This window comes from Solanum lycopersicum, chromosome 1 (genome assembly GCF_036512215.1).
Source record: "Solanum lycopersicum chromosome 1, SLM_r2.1".
Taxonomy (NCBI): domain Eukaryota; kingdom Viridiplantae; phylum Streptophyta; class Magnoliopsida; order Solanales; family Solanaceae; genus Solanum; species Solanum lycopersicum.
In genome coordinates, this window is record NC_090800.1 from 49,114,045 (window position 1) to 49,120,534 (window position 6,490).

The 6,490-nt window shown below is 43.6% G+C and overlaps 1 long non-coding RNA gene across 2 annotated transcripts; it reads left to right on the forward strand.

Moving 5' to 3' along the window:
- The first annotated feature begins 3,894 nt into the window (after window positions 1-3,894).
- Window positions 3,895-5,909, forward strand: LOC109119884 (uncharacterized). Of its 2 annotated transcripts, none has more exons than XR_011213682.1 (3): window positions 3,895-4,015; window positions 4,103-4,206; window positions 5,673-5,909. It is a non-coding gene; the product is annotated as an uncharacterized lncRNA (long non-coding RNA). The 2 variants fall into 2 exon arrangements; XR_011213683.1 differs by lacking the exon at window positions 5,673-5,909 and adding an exon at window positions 4,438-4,480.
- Window positions 5,910-6,490: the final 581 nt, after the last annotated feature.

Here is a 6,490-nt window from a genome sequence, read left to right on the forward strand (position 1 = left end):
TCATGCGGTCTTGGATTGCTATGCCAAGACTGTTACCTTATCCATGCCTGGTGTTCCCCCGGTATTGTGGCAGGCTGCTTATAGTCACACACCGACGGGGATAATCTCTTTTATTCGAGCTAGGCGGTTGGTTTCTTCTGGGTGTTTAGCGTATTTGGCCCACATCAGAGATGTGAGTAGGGAGGACCCTTCAGTTGACTCAGTTCCTGTGGTTAGAGAGTATGCAGATGTGTTCCCTACAGATCTACCTGGCCTACCCCCAGAACGTGACATTGATTTTGCTATAGATTTGGAGCCTGGCACTCGTCCTATTTCTATTCCGCCTTCTCAGATGGCTCCTGCAGAGCTCAGAGAGCTCAATGTACAGCTAAAGGACCTCTTAGAAAAGGGGTTCATTCGTCCGAGTGTGTCGCCTTGGGGTGCTCCTGTTCTGTTTGTGAAAAAGAAGGATGGGACTTTGAGGATGTGCATTGACTACAGACAGCTGAACAAGGTGACGGTGAAGAACCGTTACCCTATGCCTCGTATAGATGATTTGTTTGATCAGCTTCAGGGTGCCGTCATATTTTCTAAGATTGATTTGAGGTCCGGGTACCATCAGCTGAGGATTAGAGCAGCAGACATCCCTAAGACTGCATTTAGGACTCGTTACGGCCATTATGAGTTCCTTGTGATGTCTTTTGGATTGACTAATGCCCCAGCCGCCTTCATGGACTTGATGACACGTATGTTCAGGCCATACCTTGATTCATTTGTTATCATCTTCATTGATGACATATTGGTATACTCGCGGAGCCGGAGTGAGCATGAGCAGCATTTGAGGATAGTGCTCCAGACTTTGAGAGATCAGCAGCTTTATGCCAAGTTCTCAAAGTGCGAGTTTTGGCTTGCGTCTGTAGCATTCTTGGGGTACGTGGTGTCCAAGGAGGGTATTAGGGTAGATCCGACGAAGATTGAAGATATTCGTGATTGGGACAGACCCACTTCTGTTACTGAGGTTCGTAGCTTTGTCGGGTTAGCGAGTTACTACAGGCGTTTTGTTGAGGGTTTTTCTACTATTGCAGCTCCTTTGACTAGGTTGACTCGCCAGGATATTCCCTTTGTGCGGTCGGAGGAGTGTGAGATGAGCTTTCTGAAGCTCAAGGAGTTGCTTACTAGCGCTCCTATATTGACTCTTCCGATTGAGGGTGAGTGTTTCACGATTTATTGTGATGCGTCTGGTGTTGGTGTGGGTTGTGTATTGATGCAGCAGGGCCGGGTTATTGCGTATGCGTCGAGGCAGCTTAAGGTCCATGAGCGCAACTACCCCACCCATGACTTGGAGTTGGTAGCAGTAGTTTTCGCGCTTAAGATTTGGAGGCACTACTTGTATGGAGTTCGATGTGAGATCTATATTGACCACAAGAGTCTTCAGTACATCATGAGCCAGAGGGACCTTAATTCGAGGCAGCGTCATTGGATTGAGCTCCTGAAGGATTATGATCTCTCCATTCTGTATCATCCGGGCAAGGCGAACGTGGTAGCAGATGCCTTGAGCCGAAAGGCGGTGAGTATGGGTAGTCTAGCCTTCTTATCTGCAGGTGAAAGACCCTTGGCTTTGGACATTCAGTTTTTAGCCAATAGCATGGTTCGATTAGATATATCAGATTCTAGACGCGTCTTGGCTTATATGGGAGTTCAGTCTTCTTTGTATGATAGGATCCGTGGTTGTCAATTTGAGGATAAGGCCCTGGGGTCCCTTAGAGATCGAGTGTTAGCGGGTAATGGTGATCAGGCTACCTTAGATCCTGATGGAGTGTTGAGATTCGCTGGTCGCATTTGTGTCCCTAGAGTTGGAGATTTGATACAGTTGATACTTTCGAAGGCTCATGAGTCTAGATATTCTATCCATCCGGGTACAGCGAAGATGTATCGTGATTTGAGACAACATTACTGGTGGAGTGGCATGAGACGAGATATTGCTGACTTTGTTTCTCGTTGCTTGTGCTGCCAGCAGGTAAAGGCTGAGCATTTGAGGCCTGGTGGTGAATTTCAGGGATTACCCATTCCGGAGTGGAAGTGGGATCGCATTACTATGGATTTTGTGGCTGGTCTACCGAGGACTTCTAGAGGATTTGATAGTATTTGGGTCATCGTTGATCGATTGACCAAGTCAGCACATTTCCTTCCCGTTCAATCTTCATTTAGTGCCGAGAGGTTGGCTCGTATCTACATTCGAGAGGTGGTTCGACTTCTTGGGGTGCCAGTTTCTATTATATCAGATCGGTGTTCTCAGTTCACGTCTAGCTTTTGGAGGACCTTTCAGGATGAGTTGGGCACCCGGGTTTACCTGAGCACAACTTTCCACCCGCAGACTGATGGTCAGTCAGAGCGCACTATTCAGGTCCTTGAGGACATGCTACGGGCTTGTGTTTTGGAGTTTGGTGGTCAATGGGACCAGTTCTTGCCTTTGGTAGAATTTGCATATAACAACAGCTACCATTCTAGCATTCAGATGGCCCCGTTTGAGGCCTTGTATGGTAGGCGTTGTCGCACTCCAGTGGGCTGGTTCGAGTCTACAGAGCCTAGGCCGCGAGGTACAGATTTGATTTAGGAGGCTTTGGAGCAGATGAGAGTGATTCAGGATAGACTCAGGACAGCTTAGAGTAGGCACCAGAGTTATGCGAATCGGAGGCGTCGACCTTTGAGATTCTTTGTTGGTGATCGGGTATTTCTCCGTGTGTCACCCATGAAGGGTGTGATGAGATTTGGGAGACGGGGTAAGTTTAGCCCCAGGTATATTGGGCCTTTTTAGATACTTCGAACAGTTGGGGAGGTTGCTTATGAGTTGGCCCTACCTCCAGCATTTTCAGCCATCCATCCAGTTTTCCATGTCTCGATGCTACGCCGATATATTCCTGATGAGTCCCATGTGCTCCAGTATGATGCAATTGAGTTGGATGATTATTTGACATTTGTAGAAGAGCCAGTTGCCATCCTAGCCAGAGATGTGAGGAAATTGCGCTCGAGAGCCACTCCTATTGTTAAGGTCTGTTGGAGGCATCGTTCAGTCGAGGAGGCTACCTGGGAGACTGAGCAGGAGATGCGAGAGCAGTTTCCCGGCTTGTTTGAGCCTTCAGGTACTTCTTGACCCTTACTTTCGCGGACGAAAGTTCTTTTTAGTAGTGGATATTGTAATTACCCTTATTGTCATTTTTAGTGTTTTATATTCTGTACATCGTTTAGAGCGTTCCTATAGCGATTCCAAGTCATTTATGACTTGCTGGGACTGACAGATCGGTCACCTGGTCATTCGTTTGGTTATTGTGTGAGTTTAGTATTGGAGCTTATGAACCTTGAACGATCATTTTCGATCAAAAGTTCAAGAAGATGACATCAGAATCCAATTCTGACGATTCCATCAGTTCCAGAAGGGTCATTTTAGTCTAGTAGCATTGTCGACATGACTCCCAAAGTTTTCAGTGTGAGTTGGTGGGATTAGGCGTTTTAACTTTAAGTTTAAAGGCTAAGTTTGACTTTAGTCAACATTCTGAGTAAACGCGCTCGGATGAGAATTCTGTCAGCGCGGTTAGCTCCGGAATGTCGACTTTGGTCTAGTTTGACCCTTCTTTCGGGTTTTGAGGTTTTTGATATTTTTCCGAGCCCTTTTGTTGTTTTTGACTTAAAATGGCAATGGAAGTGGGACCCACATTTTATCGAGATGACCTCTGATGAAAATTTTGACTGCGCCTTTGAGTCCGAAATGTCGACTTTGGTATGGTAGCATATCTATTTTATTTTTATCAGGTTCCGAACGAATTCCGAGCACCCGTCGGAGACTTTAAAGGAAGTAGGCAAAGCTGAATCTGGTGCAGCCCCTATAAAAACCCAACTTTCAGTTTTATATCTTACTTTAGAATCTTGATATCTTGAGCTATACAACTCCAAATTGGGCGATTCAAAAGGCTAAGTTGTGAGATTTTTCTAGGGCAACGCATTGGTGAGCTTGGAATCTGATTTGGGGACCCGATTTGAGGTAAATTTTGGGTTTTAACTGCTGTCTAGCTCATTTTCGAGCACAAGTTTTGGGTTTTTTTAGAAGGTGATTTCTTGGCCATTTTAGGTCCGAATCAAGTGATTCAAGAGCCTATATTGTGTGGTTTTTCGTGAGGATCGTCGTGGTGTGGTTGGTTTTGGCTGTTGGAGCTTCATTTTTGGTAAAATCTTGTAAGTAGCTGCTGCCATAGTTGCTGATTTTTAGCTTAGAATTTGGGTTGTTTTGTTGCATGTTCATGTTGGGACTGTTTTGAGTCCTGAATTATGCTCCATTATGGTATACAAGTTTCGAGAGTTATTTAGGACTTTTATTTGGGGTTAATTCGGGATTTCTCAACGCGGATCCCACTTTTTCCATTTTTGACCATGAAATTGACCCGTCTCCGTTTCTTGCGATTTTAGTGTATCAACGTTTCGAGGCCTTTTAGAAAGTAAAAGATCCGGGGAGTGAATTTTAGAGCGCGCGTGATCTGCGTTCAGGTAGGCTATGGTTTCTCTTCTTAGATTGAACTTGAACATATGAATGCATGTTGATTAGTTGGGATTTGGGTTGGGTAGTTATTGGATCATCCATAGGTGTTAAGAATCATATTTTCGCCCTTTTTCATAGAATTATTGGGTAACTGTGAGCATGTTTATTGTTATTAATTGACCTTCTTTACTATATGAATTATTTGTATGTTTGAATACTGGTTGTCAGAAGTATGTTGGGCCTTAGTTTAGGTTTGACTAGGGTTTTCCTTAGAAATGCATGATTCAAAGTCGGTAGGACTTAGTTTAGCCCCGACGTCGCTCGGTCGGCTTAAATCCTTGTAGACTGATGTAGAACACTTGAGTCTGATAGTTGGGTATTTAGAAAGACGATGAGCTTGCTCTAGCGATAGTTACTCTTATTTCTTCGATGTTACGGCTTCTTGAGTTACGTCAGTGTCAATGATTTCCGCTCCGTGATTCAAAGTTGAGTTCGATTCAGCTTTAAGGACTTACATTGATTACCTAAGTCTGGATGGTGTTCCACGGGTTTATATGATTATGGATAGATAAAGACTCTTTCAGCAGCTATATCGACATCTTTGTCGGGTATCCGGATTTAAGGTCCGGCCTAGAACATCCACACACTTATTATGTAGAGCATCCGGTTAGAGGTCCGGCCTCAAGTATGTAGAGCATCCAGTTAGAGGTCCGGCCTCAGTTACTTATATTTTGCAATTGGCTACTTGTGTAATTCTGGTGAGTGTTCGGTTTAAGGCCCGACCTCCGTACCGTCAGATTTTACTTTTTGGTTCGGTGTTCTTCGGCCTCGAGTTTTATTCTCCTTAAGTTATAGTTATTTTGTGTACTCGTCGGGCTTATGGGGGTCCGTTCGGGTTTTTATTTAAACTTGTGCACGAGTGTACCTTCAGGGCTTATGGTGGGTCCAGTTAGGTGTAGTTAGCTTATTTATATTAATTTAGTTAGATTTTTATACACTCGTGTGCATTATTGTGTTACTTAGCCTTCTGTTCTTGATCTCTACTTTTGTGATTCCGTCTTTTCATAGTGCTTTACTTTTCTAGTTCAGTCGGCCTATGATGCCTACTGGGTACCTGTTTTTTTTGGTACTCATGCTACGCTCTGCATCTATTTTCGTGATGCAGGTCCGAGCACCGGTAGTCAGCGTTGATCGAGTTTGGAGAATTTCTGGTCTGGAGACAGGGGTGAGCACACAACGTTTTGTACTATTTCAGTCTCCATCTGTTTATATAAAGATTTGTCTTTTACTTTTCGAGACAGTCTAGTTTCGGTGGTCCACTGTTGGGACTTGTACTCGTTTTGTTGGTAGCTCTGTATTAGTGACTTCCAGGTTCTGGGAGGGATCCTTTATTGTATTTATGTTTTGGCTTACCTAGTGATGGGTTATAGTAGGTGCCTTCATGGCTCGAGAAATTGGGTCGTGACACCATTATATATTCGACTTAAAAATGCCGAAGCGCATTTCTCTTCCTTAAAATTTGAGCCTAGATTTCTTTGAGTTTAACAGTAGTATCCTTGTATAACTTGGCACGAAGAGCCTCAACTATCTTCACCTCATTTCTTGACGATTAACGCCTTTCATAAACCTAACATACTTGAGCAAAATACAACAAACAAATGGTGGAATACAAGCCATTAACAAAACTAATGATTTCCCATTTTTCCCATAAATAGCATGAAACAATTATTTTATAATTGCACCACTTAAACCAATAAAACCTTTTACAATCTAATCACAATTCCCCTGCTTTCTCGGAAATTCTTAAGACAAGTTGCTAAAGCACTACTAATAGTAAAATTTTGAGAATTTTCACCAAGCATTAAACATAAGCACATTTTCCAAACCTAGGGTCTGACTAATTCATCACTGTTGACTGCTTACCATAAGTAAATGTAGCCAGAAAAATTCATCAATGACCCAATTAGAAGAACAACCCATGAT